The 15,710-nt window shown below is 36.2% G+C and overlaps 1 long non-coding RNA gene across 1 annotated transcript in view; it reads left to right on the top strand.

Moving 5' to 3' along the window:
• Window positions 1–10,233, top strand: part of LOC139313929 (uncharacterized) — a 75,074-nt gene extending 64,841 nt beyond the window's left edge. The window contains exon 3 of the long non-coding RNA XR_011600164.1: window positions 10,206–10,233. This is a non-coding gene — a long non-coding RNA (uncharacterized lncRNA). The remainder of the gene's footprint in view (window positions 1–10,205) is intronic.
• The last annotated feature ends 5,477 nt before the right edge of the window (window positions 10,234–15,710 follow it).

Raw genomic sequence — 15,710 nt, forward strand, 5'->3', positions numbered from 1 at the left:
TATGTTCAGGTTGCCAACCCTTCCCCAGAACACAGAACAATTACCAGTATATGTTTTTTAAACCAATTAAATAGCCCATTGCCATGTTAGTAGATGAAGCAGTTCATTTAGCTTCATTTCTATCAGAGAAAATGTTTTATATGGAAATATATCATGAATAACTTTGTATACCTGGGATATATCTTAATTTTTCATGTCCCTGAAACAATGTATTTTCTACTTTGTAAGTTTTGCTAAGATAATATGCTTTTAGCTGCTGCTGCTTAAGTATTATATTTAGAGGGCGCAGTACTCAATCTTTTTCAGGGAATATTGCCAAAATGAAAGCTTTGCATAATAGAATAAGTAATAGTTTCTGTACAAGAGGGCCACATTCAGACTATAAAATAAGTCTGCAAAGCAAAATGCAACACATTTACTGATGAATAATTTAAACCATACATCCATTCAAATTTGATAGCTCATTACAGTGCCGAAACTCTTTATTTTCTTTTTCGTGAATTGTCTGGTTTTTCAGACAGAAGTTGTGCTATGCATCAGAGAATATGAATATAATAGGAACAGAATGATCAGAAACAAGGAAGGTGAGGGGAAAAAAAATCTAGATAATCAAGCTGCTTTTTCTAACTGCAAAATGTCTTAGAATAAGCCATTCTATCTGGTGTTACAAATAGGAATATAAAACATAAAATACGTATAGCATGTCTGCCAACCTTGACTTAGTTTTTACTTTATTTGTAAAATTACACAAATTATAAAAAAAAGCAACAACAGAAATGATACAGACATATTAACTTAGGGGGTCGGTTCTCTCCCCCCTACTCTTTAACATCTATATGAAGCTACTGGGTGAGATCATTCGTGGCTTTGGGGTGAGATATCATCAATATGCTGATGATACCCAATTATACATCTCCATCCCAGACTACCCCAGAGATGCCCTTTCTGTGATGTCCCGTTGCCTGGAGGTGGTACAGGCCTGGATGGGCAGAAACAGACTCAAACTCAATCTCTTCAAGACTGAGTGGCTGTGGATGCCGGCATCTCAGGTTTCAGAGGCCCCATCACTTTTGATAGATGGGGAAAAACTTGCCCCCATTGATAGGACTTGCAACTTGGGTGTCCTCCTGGATGCTTGGCTGTCCCTAGAAGACCATCTAATGGCCGTGACCAGGGGGGCCTTCGCACAGGTTCGCCTGGTGCGCCAGTTGCGCCCTTTCCTGGACCGAGATGACCTTCGCACAGTCACTCATGCCCTGGTTACTTCCCGCTTGGATTACTGCAATTCCCTCTACATGGGCCTGCCCCTGAGATGCACCCGGAGAATCCAGCTGATCCAGAATGCAGCCGCACGGGTTGTTATGGGAGCCCCTTGTTACTCCCATATAACACCCCTCCTGCGTGAGCTGCACTGGTTACCAGTGGTTCTCCGGGTCCACTTCAAGGTGCTAGTTCTCACCTATAAGGCCCTACATGACTTAGGTCCGGGATATTTGCAGGACCTTCTCCTGCCTGCCTCTCACCGTCCTGTTCGCTCACATAGGGCCGCTCTCCTCAGGGTTCCGACGGCAAGCCAATGTTGTCTTGCTGTGCCCAGGGGTAGGGCATTCTCTGTGGGTGCTCTCACCCTCTGGAATGAATTACCTTCTGAGCTCCGGACGGCTCCTGATCTCTGTTCCTTCCGTTGGGACCTGAAGACTTGGTTGTTCAAACAATCAGGCTGACTCTGATTCTGGGTTTTATTATTTACTATTAATTAATTATTTGGTTTAAAATGGGATTTTATTGTACTTGTTTCTTAACTTGTGTTCGCCGCCCTGAGTCCTTCGGGAGAATGGCGGCATATAAATACATGAAATAAATAAATAAATAAATAAATAAATAAATAAATAAACAAACTTCATTGATTTCTTATGTTTTCATCTTAGGATGGATTGCATATGAGCAAGTACAGTAATAACATATAAAATACATTGCTAACATATAAAGTTCATTATTAACACAAAATCCCCTGAGGGATAATGGGTTTACTTAATGATCACTGTATTAGATTAATGGCTGCTACATTCATGTAATGTCCACGGCCAAAAAGTCGTAAACTTGGGTATGGTCACGTGGCCACAACTTTTGATCAGAATTCTAGACTCAATTCTGGTTGTAAGTCAAGGACTTCCTGTAATTCAAAGAAATAAAACTAATCACTGCAAATATAATCAAAATATTAACAGATGCTTTAAAAATGGAAGAAAGCAATTATTATGATATGGTGCAGTAAGAAGAAAATGCATGTGGTCATAACAGAGCATTCTACTCTGCTTAGTTCTTAAAGTCTTGAGAGTACCCATGATATGGAAAACATTATTAAAAGCAATGACTGGAGAGATAAGAGGTTCTACTTAAGCAAGAGAAATTAAGAAACTGTGGAAAAAGGAAGTGAACTCTATAAAATCTTGTGGGGAATTACTGAGTTAAGTGGTTGCTGCTTCCAAATTTGAGTTAAATTATTAGAATGTCAACTACGGCAAAGTCCTGCTTCTTGAAACTAACTAAAGGATGTATAGAGCTCATAGATGCATTAAAAGCTTCTAGTTTTGGAATAATTTGACATGAAGATAAGATAGAAGAACTAACAGCCCATAAACATAGAAAGATGGCTCAGATTTATTCATAAGTTGCTATTCAATCCAAAATCTAAAATGACCTCATCTCATATGATGGAAAAATATACACATTACTAAAGAGGATATAACAAGGAAAAATCTATCTTTTTTATTTCTATTAAGAACAATTTTATTTTAGTTAAATATATAAGAACTTTGTAGTATTTGAGTACTTGGATCTTGATCGAGTTATCCACCTAGGCAACTTTTGCAAACCTGCAGCAACTGGCATAATTTATTACAAGAACATTCGGAAGTCACTTTTAATATAAGAACCAAACTTGCTTGCTTTAATGCAAGAATGCCCCCACTTACTTAAAGGCATTGGATCTGATCCAAACTTAATGGGTTATGATTTTCTGAAGCTTTTTAACCTGAATTGTGATTGATTGATTGATTGATTGATTGATTGATTGAATGCTAGCAAGCCAGTATCGACTCTTAGCAGTTGCATTTTTCTGCATTAGTGGTCCCCTGGGGCGTGGCACACTATCGGGCTGTGCCCTATTCAGAACCCAGCTACATGAGAGGCACACGTGTGCAGCTTGACTCATACAAGTGGCATGTGCGTGTGCACCAGCTCACAGCTTGTGCGAGTCAAGCTGTGAACTAGCCCACCACCCACATGATGAGGTTCCCTTCACTCCCCAGCCAGGTTGGCAAGCTGCAAAGTTTGAAGACTGCTGTTCTACGTAATGATCTGTCTTTAACCTGGTCTTTCAAGTCTTTTAATAGTGCACCATTGGCATTGTAACTGAATTTGTCCATCTTGCTCCTGGTTATCCTATAGCTGGTAGCATACCAATTTGAAGTTAGAATCTCCTTCTGAGTTGAGAGATGTTTTGGAAGACTTTCCTTGTTTTTCCATGTCTGTTCACGTCTTCAATGTCTTTACAGAGGTCATTATAATACTGCTTTATGTCTCTTCCAAGAGGTCACTGAAAGGCTTCCTAAGTTCCTGCAATTTTTATCTTTTTTTGGCTTTGACTTCTATTCTCTCCATGCCAGTTTCCACAATTTGCTCTTATGTCCAATTTGACTTTGTCTGTTTCTTCATCTTTGGGAGTCTCTTTTCACATTCATACTTTTCCTATGTATAGATATTTTATACATGCAAAAATGTTTGTAAAGATATAAATTTTAACTGCATTATATTGTTATATTTTATTTCTATTTCTATTTACTTGCGTGATGTACTACTCATATATATTCATTATTCACACACATAAACAGTATACATACAGTATATCTATTTACAAAGTATATATATGGATATACATATATATTTGTTTTTGTAAAGATACACATTTTAACTATATTTTAATGTTATTTTTATATGTCCTGAATTCTCTATGATGGCTCCTGTGTACTTGTTTTTCATATTATAGTCTTATATTTCTATACTCATTTTATGTTCTATTACTTTATGTTGGTCTTTGGCTATAATAAAGTTTGTTTACTAAAAGAAAAACATAATGTTATTTTCACAGAAGACAAAATTCAGTTGTAATAGATTAATTGGTCCAATAAATAGAAGCTAGACTTTTTAAAAATTAATTAAAAGTCAGTTTCCTAATAAAGCAGATGATTTTTATCTTTCAAAAAATTGATCCTGTAGGAATATGGAACCAAACAGAAAAAATTAGTTATGTTAGCTCAAGTGTGTCAGAAATTTGATAGAGTGTAACAGAAACAGGAAAATATGTTAATATGTCAGATGTTTCACAGTGCAATTAAAGAAGAAAGCTACTGATACTGTTATCTGTAATTATCTCATAATTATTAATTATATTTAATGAGATAAGACATTTTTCTCCTTTTGTTTCATACAGATAAAGAGGAACAGCAATTTTCACTCCAGAATTTTCAGAATTATCTGTATCCATTCATGTTTAACCACATGATTTATGTAAAATATAATTCAAGGATTTGATTAAAATACATGCATACTTTTTTTAAATTAAACATTACTTTTATAGAGGAATATATAGGGCCAATAGAGTCATTTTACAAAATTAGTGACTTTATCTGAAATTTTGCGTTACTCTCTGACTTCTTGTGTGTGGCACAAGGATAGATTTGAGTATTTTGACTTCTGCTTCTAGTTAATAACAATGTATTGCCTTCAATGGGTAGGAACATGATCTTGAAAAAGCTAAGCAATGTCAAACTCTGGTTAATACTTGGATGGGGGAATCACTTGAAAATTCCAGGATTGCTGGCTAGGCTGAAAAGGGGAAAAATCAACTCAGAAGAAGACAATCACTTCCTTAAGTGATGATTAAGTAGAAGTGGCTAAGATGCCAGCCTAGAAACCAGGAGACTGTGAGTTCTAGTCCCACCTTAGACACAAAAGTTGGCTGGGTGACTTATGACCCAATTTTGATAAATCATTCTCTCAGTCCAACCCACCTCACAGGGTTATTGTGGGAAAAATAGAAGGAGGAAGGAGCATTAAGTGTGTTTGCCGCCTTGAGTTAATCCCCGGGTTATGAGCATTCCCTTAGTGAATGTTCGAAGTTACGTGATAAGCTCCCCCTAGTGTTTATTCCTGAAACTATGAATCTTGCAGCACCACGGCAATTTTTCACCCTTATGAACAACTGCAGAGGCTCTGCAACATTTGTCCTGAACCTTGCCAGCCAAAATGGAGATTCGGAGGGGCGGATCAGTTCCTGCTACTTCAAATATTCTGTTTCAGTTTGAGATTTCCTGTTCTGAAAGTCATCATATCCAGTTCACATTAGCCATGACTTAAAGGGTTTGGATGAGACGCAAGAACACAGAGTCTCTTGGGTAAAGCTCACCTATTTGGGATTATTGGAATTCCTCTATGCAGTTTTCTTGACAACATTATTAAGCATTAGATTTTTTAAAATCCTTCGTTTATTATATTACAGGTAGTCCTTGAGTTACAAATGAAATGGAGCTTGCCCATTCCATTCGTAACCCATGAATTCATGGGGGGTGAATCTTGTACTTTGAACAGGATCACTCCCTCTTTTCACCCACACATTTGCTAATCGAATACAAGGCTCGTTAAGGGCACCTTAGGTATTTCAGGGTGGGGAAGGCCATGGGGGACCTAGTGATGGAACAGGCCATCTGCCTAAGACCACCCAAGGCCTCTCCGACCCACTGAAATACCTCATGCTCCCCACAATTGCTTTCCCTCCCAGCCAACTTGCCACGCCGGGTCATTTACCTTGTGAAGATCTAGCAAGCAGTCTCCTCTCCAGCCTCTCAACTCTGTGCACTCCTCTGCAGCTCTGTTTAGGCCTGTGCAGGCCTCGCCTAGCATGTTTCAGACTGAAATGGAGCACCCAAGGGGCGGATTCACCCCTCCCATGTTTTAGTCAGCATGTTGCAGACCGAAATGGAGGTTCGGAGGGGCGGCTTGCAACGTTCCGGGCGAGGCCTCTGGAGGCCCGAACAGAGTGTCAGAGAGGTGGATCTGCCCCTCAGGAGCTCCATTTTAGCCTGCAACGCGCCAGCCGAGGCTTCCAGAGGCCCGAACGGAGCATCGGGGGTGCATCCACCCCTCTATTTTGGCCGGCAATGTGCAGGACAAATGTTGTTGAGGCATTGAGGTTGTTCATAAGGGCAAACAACTGCTATGGTGGTACAAGATTCGTAGTTTTGGGACTTGTTCGTAAATACTAGGGGGCATTTATCGCATAACTTTGAACATTTGCTAAGGGAACGCTCGTTACCAGGGGATTACCTGTAGTAGAATTCTAGTTGTTCAATGACTATTTTGGTAACTGTTAATATTAATAACAACAATAAAAAAAAGTGTTTTTGCAATGTTTTCACTATTTATAAATGATAGTTTTAGATTATATAAAAGAAACTGCAGGTTGACTAGAACTTTGTGGTAATCAGCCTTTCACATGTAAGCCCACTGTGCTGTGACCCTACCTGTATCCTGTTTTAAAATTCTTGAATTACTTGGCTGAATTTTGGACAAAAATCTGACTACCCTTGGATCATTTCTGGAGCTGTGTTATGTCACTCTGGCCTATCGAAAAGTATGCTTTCGCTGATTATAAAATCTTAGTGACAATAATGGCAGAAAGACTTAAAATAATATTAAACAAAATTATTCATTTGGACCAAAATGGGTTTTTACCCAAACGACAAATAAAATACAAAAAACAACTAGCATTAATATTGGTGGATGCACAGAAGGCGTTCGACAATCTAAATTGGCAGTTCCTAATCACTCAATTGACTATGATGAAATTCGGTGAGAAATTTATAGAAATGATTAAAGCAATATATTTAAATCAAACAGCAAGAATTATGGTAAATGGAGACCTAACAGAAAAAATCAGTATAAATAAAGGGGTCAGGCAAGGATGTCCACTATCTCCCCTCCTATTTATTTTTTTCATTAGAAGTCTTATTGATTCAGGTAAGTGAGAATAAGGAAATAAAAGGGTTAAAAATTAGAAAAGAGGAGTATAATTGTCAGCCTTTGCTGACAATATGGCTTTTATAATAAATAGAGGATCCTCTGGAAACGAGAGAATTGCTATTACAGGAAATAGAGAAATTTGGTATAGTTGCTGGCTTAAAAATAAATAAAAATAAAACGAAGATAATTACCAAAAATCTTACTCAGGGTCAAAACAAGAAATTAGAGGAGAAATTAGGAATTCAAGTAGTGAAAAAAGCAAAGTACCTGGGCATTTGGCTAACAGCAAGAATGTCATCCATAAAGGAAGATAATTATTTAAAATTATTGCAACAAATTCAGAAAGATTTAGAGAGTTGGGCGAAACTACAAATATCGTTGATTGGAAGAATTGCTACTATAAAGATGAATATCCTACCAAAAATCTTATATTTATTTCAAACAGTACCCATTAAATTAGGGTTTTTTTGTTTTGTTTTGTTTTGTTTTGAAAAACTGAAAATAATTCTTAAATTTATATGGTTGGGGAAAAAGGCCAGAATTAAACTAAAACTTCTACAAGATTTGAGAACTAAGGGTGGCTTTGGCCTCCCAGATTGGGAACTCTACTATCAGGCAGCAGGGATATCATGGCTCAAAGAGTGGATAAATCTAAAAAATGGAAGATTATTAACAATTGAGGGACACGATTTACAGAGGGGTTGGCATGCCTTTATCTGGGAGGGAAAGGACAAAGTCCACAAATACTTCCAGAGACATCTGGTGAGAGAAGCTTTGTTAGAAATCTGGGTGAAGATAAAAAGGAATTTTTACACAAAAATTCCCAGATGGGTATCAATGATAGAAGCCTTGGTCTACCCCAATTTAATTGACTTAAATAAAATGGTAACCTATAAAGAGTTATTAGATGGACAAGGGAATTTGAAATCTAAGCAAAAATTATTAGAACAGGGAATCAAAATAGATTGGTGGCCTTACTTACAGATCCAAACAAAATATTAAAAAGATTTATGATGGAGATTACTGGCTAAAAATCAAAAAGTGGTTGGAGGAAATGACCGAACAAAAAATTGACATGAAACCAGGACTATTTCTTTTGGGGATTATAAAAGAGAAAATGAGTAAAGATATTCAATACTTCATGCTCCACATAATTACCGCCACCAGAATTTCATTTGCCCAAAACTGGAAACAACAATATGCTCCTTCAAACACGATGATTATAAAAAAGGTGCTAGAGTGTGCAGAATCAGATAAATTAATGATGGAACTCAAAGAGAGAGAGAGAAAATGATTTACTATGAAACATGGAGTAGGTGGTATAATTGGCTGGAAAAGAAATCTAAAATCAATGTATCATGATTGTTAAGAGAAGATACTATAATGAAAAGATCATATTTAATGTGTAGTAAGTATGTATATTATGTAGTGACTATATGAATAAGTATATAACAAACAAAATGCGTATGTATATAATTGGCCAAAGGATAAAATGGATATTACTAAAGATGCCGGTATTGGAAAGCTGTTAAAGTGTAACTACGATTTTAAAGATGTAAATGTTGAATAAAAATAATTTTAAAAAAGAAAAAAGAAAAGTATGCTTTCATGTTTTCATTTCCTAAGCAGAAATTTTGCACTTTGCAATGTCTTAGTGTTACGGATTTATGACTGCAATAAATACCTTTTGTGAGTAATTGGCAAGCACAAAACATGTAGATGCTTCCAAGTCTCAAGTAGTTCAGCTTTCAGGGAAATCAGCAACTTAAAATGAGAACCTGTACCTTCATAAGAAAGAATTATGGAACAGGTTATGCTGACATTAAAAAAAACAAATTGACATCTGATTGCTTCAATTAAAAATGGCTCATGCTTTTATCCTTCAAAGAAAAAGAATAGGTGTATTGTAAAATATGTTTGGTAACATTAATATTTGATCCGGTTACTGATTAATTTCATGATGATTTTCAGGCAATTGCTTCTCTTTGTCCAACTCTAACACCGTAGATGTAATTTCTTATATAGTTAATTGAATAGTGAGAGATTTATGCCCAGACTTTCTCAGCTTGTCTTAAATAACTTGGAGATAATGCTACTTTTACAATATGCCTCATAGAATGAAGAAGATGGCTCCTCTCTGCACATCTTAAGCCAAGAAAAAAGGCTGGGTGAATTTACTCTATTGAAATTCTGCATAAAGAGTAGAGAGCAATGGATTAAAGAGAGCTCTATTAACCCCTGAGGTATTGCTGTCTCAGCAAGACCAAATAACTAGTCTTGAGTTAATGGTCAAACTTCAGTCCATTTGTAAGCTGATGGATAATAAATTACAACTATGAAAACTGGCGTATTTGGGCTCCAGGGACATCTTTTAAAAAGCATGAGAGTTTGGGTCTTGACATTTGAGAAAGATTTCAAAGTGCATATATAGATTGTGTGTGTGTGTGTGTGTGTGTGTGTGTGTACTGTTTCCCTGAAAAGAAGACCTCCCCCAATAAGAAGCCCAATTGGGCTTTTGAGCGCATGCACTCAAAATACCCCCCCGAAAATAAGACCTCCCCGAAAATAAGACCCCTTCGAAAATATTTAAATGCACGCGCAGCCGGTCCTTGCCATTTCCTCTGGTTAGGGTTAGGGAGACAGAGCTGGAAATCAGGTAAGATGGCAAGAGGAGCCCCATCTTGCCCCACACGCCCCAAAATAATAAGACCTCCTCGAAAATAAGGCCATGCGCTTATTTCAGGGTAAAAAAAATATAAGACAGGGTCTTATTTTCGGGAAAACATAGTGTGTGTGTGTGTGTGTGTACACTCATTACACATTTATAAACTGAATAACTTATAGTATGGGGGGGCTCAGAAATATTTCAAAAATAATTAATATACATGGTCTGCTGAACGGTACATGAAAGAAATCTCATTGCCAGCTGATTTTAAACAAGAAAAATGGACATTTACAGATTAAAAGCAAGAGGCAATCTCCCACAGATATTTGTACCTGTAATTGTTAAATTTCAGGTATCTAGTATTAGAGATCATATTTTACAACCTTCAAGACAAGCTACCTCATTAAAACTGTATGAACATAAAATTATAATCTACTCGTATCTCTCTTTATATTCATAGAAAGATTTGTATTTTGGTACCTATACTTGAAAGAAATTGTATTCTGTTTCACTCTTGAAGGTAAGATCAAAAGATTTGCAAACCCCTTTGCTGCTATGGAATTTTAACATGCTTTGTGCTTTTCTAATGAGTAATAGCTATGAATTTACAAGCTACTTTCAGCTTTCTTCCCAGGGTTTGAGTGGTGAAAGATGGACATACAGTAGCCTAAGCCAAAAAGTTTTTCCATCTTATATTTTATGCTGTATTTATCCACAATTTCATATGCTTACTACAGTACAAAATGGCTGTCTTGCTGGAAAACTAACCTTGAAATATTTTATCTACCTGAAAATCTGGTACTTCAGATAGTCAGTTGCATTGTAAATGGATTCAAATAAAAATAAATTAAGGGACCAATTTGCAACAAGTTGGAAAAATTACAGATAGCATTAAGTGTCAAACAACACATTTGAAGCTTAGAATAGGGGAAACCTATAATAGTGACTACTCAAATACAGCATGGTGTATAACCATTATGTTTATTAACAATTTTAAAATTAATATGGAATTTGAGGTTGACCAGTCTAGGAATCCAAAATTATGAATACAGGTAGTCCTTGACTTATGACCAGTCATTTAATGCAGCAATCGCCAACCTTTTTGGAACCAGGGACTGGTTTTGTGGAAGACAAATTTTCCACCAACAGGAGGAGGAGGAGGAGGAAGAAGAAGAGAAGGAAGAGGAAACCTAGATCCCTCACATGCACAGTTTACAGAAGGGTTTATGCTCCTATGAGAATCTGATGCCTAATAATTTGAGGTAGATCTGAGGAAGTGATTTTAGTACTGGGGAGCGGCTGCATGAAGCTTTGCTCGCTTGCCTGCCACTCCCTTCCAGCTGTGCGTTCTGGTTCCTAATAGGCCACGGACTTGTCCGTGGCGCAGGGTTTGGAGTCTTCTGGTTGAAAGGCAAAAAATACCCATTCAGTGGATTTAGACTTATAAGATTTATTAACAACTGCCATAAAAATTGCTTAACGCATTGTATTGCTTAACGCATTGTAAGCCACCCTGAGTCTCCGGAGAAGGGCGGCATATAAATCAAATTAAAAAAAAAAATGGTTGAAAAATCAGGTCCAGTTCATGTGATGCCTCGAGTAAGAACCACAATGACTTACAACTGGAATTCTGACCCCAATTGTGGTTGTAAGTTGAAGACAACCTGTACTAATACTACTTTTATTATAGTTACAGTAACAAAATCTTGTAAATTTGGAAGTACCTGTCCTCTCCTTTCCTTTAGAAGTAACTTGGGATGGTCGGACCTGAGGCATTTTTTCAAATTACATTCCTACCTCAGACTCAAATTTATTTTATCTGATTGTTGTTTTGATTGCTGTTCTTTCTTCTCATCAAAGTTATTCCTACAGTCTTATTATAGTCTGTATCTCAGAGTGATATGAATAATGCAATGGAAAAGTATATATTATTTTTGGGATAATAAATATCTCTAATTATAGTGCTAATTAACTTTTATTGCCCCATTAAGAACATTCCTGAAACATAGCTGTTTCAGCTGTTTCTCTAAACTATATTCTGCAAACTATCAACAATCTGGGGTATTTTATCTTAATTCAAAACTTTTCAATTAGATAACAGTGTTTCAAAAACTTGTTTTTTCTAAAAAAATGGAAAGCAGGAGAATTGTATCTACTGAAAAGCAACAATTAAATGTTATAAGGAATTAAAAAGAAAAAGGAAATCTACTTTCTTGCTTTACATTTCAATTCTGAAGTAAAGAATTAGAATATCCAGTTTTAGAGACTCAATAGGTACAAATTTTATCAACTGTGAAATATACTTCTGATTTAAAATAAAATTCATTTGTCAGAATGACTTGTTAATTGGATCGTCCAGGAATGTTTTAAAAAGGATGGATATTACATTTTTTTAATGGTATAAAATTAAACAGATTATTTAATTCACATAATCTCACCTTGCCAACTCTAGTCTGTTTTGGTTTCAAATCACTTATCTATCAATACAATTTTTGAAGAAATATTATGGAGGAGGTAGATGAGGGGAAGAATTACGGTATTCATATTAAGGTTAAAGGCCCAAATTACAGATAAAAATACATTTTAAATAATACATAATAATACATTTAAAATAAAGGCAGGATAAAAATAAATTACAATTTGGGGTAGGTTCATCAATGGGCAAAATCGGATTTTACAGCAGCATAACAAAATTTCTCTATGTTCAAGGAGACCGAATCATACTGATGATAATGAAAACTACATAAAAAAGATTAGAATTTCCCAGGTATTTTACCAGGTAAGGAGATAGAGGGTTCTGGATCCTTATGGAAAATAGAGTGCAACAGAATATGAGCTGTAGTTTCAGCTCACAGCCCTTGTCTACAGTAGCATGCTTTTAGCTGATAAGGGACTTTTTTGTATGGGCTGTCCAAAATTACTCTGGGGAGAGCATTGAAGTGTATTAAAGTTAATATTCTCTGGAATTTGGCAATGGTTATATGACATAAGTATCTTGCTGGTTTGTACAAGGGGGTTTGACCGCTGAGGAAATTTTCTTAACTAGAGCAGATTGGTCCTCTTGAGTTAATACAATACTGAGGTATTTTTCTGAAATGTGCAGTTTGTCATTACATGAAAAGGTTTGTTTTTAATTAAGCTTGGGACACAACAAAGATGATAATTTTATGTAATTGAAAGAAACTTAATCTTCTGTTTTTAAGGAATAGATGCAGAAACTGAACTTGTGATCTATTTTTGAAATGTCTTTGTATTCTAAAAATAAAATAATACAATATGCTTCTATATGGTCAAGATAAGCTTAAGAATTCAATTAATTTTTATTGTTAGCTCCAACTTTTTATGTGGAGTTTTTTTCTGTTAATTGGGGGGGGGGTTTGGACATGATCAAGTTATCTTAATCGCTGTCATATATTTAGGTTTTCATTCTTCATTGTATAAGCACTATACTTTTTAATATTATTGTTTTTTGTATTGTACTATTTTAATTTTAAAAGCTTGTTTTTTGTAGCAATATAAAATTGCAAACTGACATAACTAATAAAAAGCACACTAAAGAAAGATTTCTTACAATAAAGATTGAAATAATATTTTTGTTCTATCTAATCTTGTTAGAATTACTGAATCACATTTAATTTATTAAATTAAGTATGGATCCAAATTGTAAAATATAATTTATTTTCCTTTAAGGTGCTAATATTACAATAGAAATGTATTTCTATGTTTACAGGAAAAATGAATAAAACTTGGCAACCATATGCGGAAAGTCACACTGTTGACCTGAATTGTTGGTGGCAGCAATGTGATTCAGCATCCTGTCAATAGGAAACTGCCCATTTGATAGCTCCAAGGGAAATACTGCAAGACTGATATTGGATCTTCTGAATCAACAGTTGACCTAAATGTTAACTGGATCAACCTGTCAACTGCCGTGGCAACTCCATCACTTCATGAATGTACCAGTGTGTGTGCATGGAACAGGTTTAATTCTAGAGCAGTGTAGTAGCAAGAGAGTCCTGTTGGATATTCAAACAGCATCTAACAATGAGTTATTTGAATAAAAGAATGTTTTAGTTACTGAAAGCATATGTTTAAAATGTTATATTGGTAACACTTCCTACTCCTAAAGAAAATGAAACTTCTTTGTAACAACTTCATTCTTCTGGAATACTTCTAGGATTAGAACAGCTCCCAACCTTTTACAGTTTAGAACCTTTTACAGTTCAGGAAGGCTACTAATTCTTGGTTGATTCAAGAGGTCTTCAGAAACTAAAGTACCATATTTTTCAGAGTATAAAACGCACCTTAATTTTGGGGAAGGAAAATAAGAAACAAGGTGATTGGCAGGTGGATCGGCCTCCTGGAATACCCCCAATCAGCTGTTCCCAGAGGTGAATTTTAGCAACAGGTTCCTTGGTTGTGAGCTCTGTGCCTTGCTTTTTTTTTTTTTTTTTTGCTTTTTTTTCTGCCTCTGAAACTTCTGAAACAGAGCTTCAGAAAAAAAGCTTTTGAAACTCTGTTTGGGGGCTTCTTTTCTAAAGCTTCATTTCTCATCCTTTTTTTTAGCCTCTGAAACCTCCGTTTGAGAAGCTGGGTGGGGCTACATTCGGAGTATAAGGTGCACCCACATTTTCACCCTCTTTTTTGGGGGGAAAAGGTGTGACTTATAGTCTGAAAAATACAGTAGATATGGCCCCCAGCATTTTATGGTTACCTTGTGAATATTTTGTTAAATGATTGTTATGGTTGGAGTGTGCCCCATATAGAGTCTCTGTAGTTAAAGTAGCTTTTAAGGCCAGGCAGATGAGGGTGGAAAGGTGGGCAGAAGATCAGGCAGAATCCAGCAAGCCCATATAATTTTTATTATTCATGTTTAGATACATGTTTTGGCAAAATGGTTTCTTTTAGAACTTACTATATTTGAAAGGAAAGCCAATAATGACACTATTTCAGAAACAAGAATGCACAAGATATGTATTATGTAAAATAGATTTGATATGCTCCTTTATAGACTCTTGACTCTGTTTCTCACCATAACACAAAACCTTCTCAATTTCTGTTTGTGGAGCCAAAACAAATTTAGCAGCCATGCATTTTTGCAGTCAATGAAGCTGAGCATTATTGACCCTGCTATTGTACTTCAGAACTCATCCACAGAGAAAGAAATGAACATTTCTTTTTGGTTCTGCTTTTGCCTTAGGTCAGATCACAATTCCAGTTCTGTGACTTGGGTCCAAGAATATAAAACACGTATAAAAATCTTGTTGTCATGACCTTTAACTGGACATAGGGCAGCAGTTTTTGAACCAATGTAACTCAGATGGGCTAATGTACAGAATGTGTCTAAAATCCAGGACCAATTATTCCCGAGGAACGTTCACATTATTTGGGAATGTTGTGGCTGTTTTAGTGCTACTGGATACTGCTGCAGTCACATGATCTTTCATTTTCAGTGTTCAATGTGAAGTTTCCCAACCAGTGTGCAATCCCTACTTCTTTCCTGCCTTCACACCAACTGGAAAGAATTAACTCATCATGTGGCTCTTAAAGAAGCAACAGGTTTAAGGTGCATGAAGAAAGCCTGGATATTTTTTTATTGCTTTATGTGCCCCTTCTCTGGCACACAAACATATACATGTATTTATATCCCATCTTTGTTCAGGGACTCAAGGCACATACATAGAGCTGCATCCTCCTATATTTATTCACAGCAACCTTGTGAGGTAGTTTAGACTGAAAGTCACCAAGTTAACAGCTGTGGCTGCAGATGGAGTAGAAACTGGACTTCTCTAGTGTCAATCAAGTATATCAGCCAGTATACTTTAGTTTTTGCCCATCCTGCTTCAGTTATCAGCTGCTTCCTACTCCAAAATTGAGTGTAGCCCGCCCCTTCCTTTGGCCATCAGAGATCAGATAGATTGGACCTGCCTTAGCCCTCAGAAAGTTACATGATCCTATTTTTAAA

The sequence above is a fragment of the Pituophis catenifer genome, unplaced genomic scaffold, assembly GCF_029215685.1.
Source record: "Pituophis catenifer annectens isolate HBS135680 unplaced genomic scaffold, rPitCat1.0.hap2 SCAF_3, whole genome shotgun sequence".
NCBI classification, from domain to species: Eukaryota; Metazoa; Chordata; class Lepidosauria; order Squamata; family Colubridae; genus Pituophis; species Pituophis catenifer.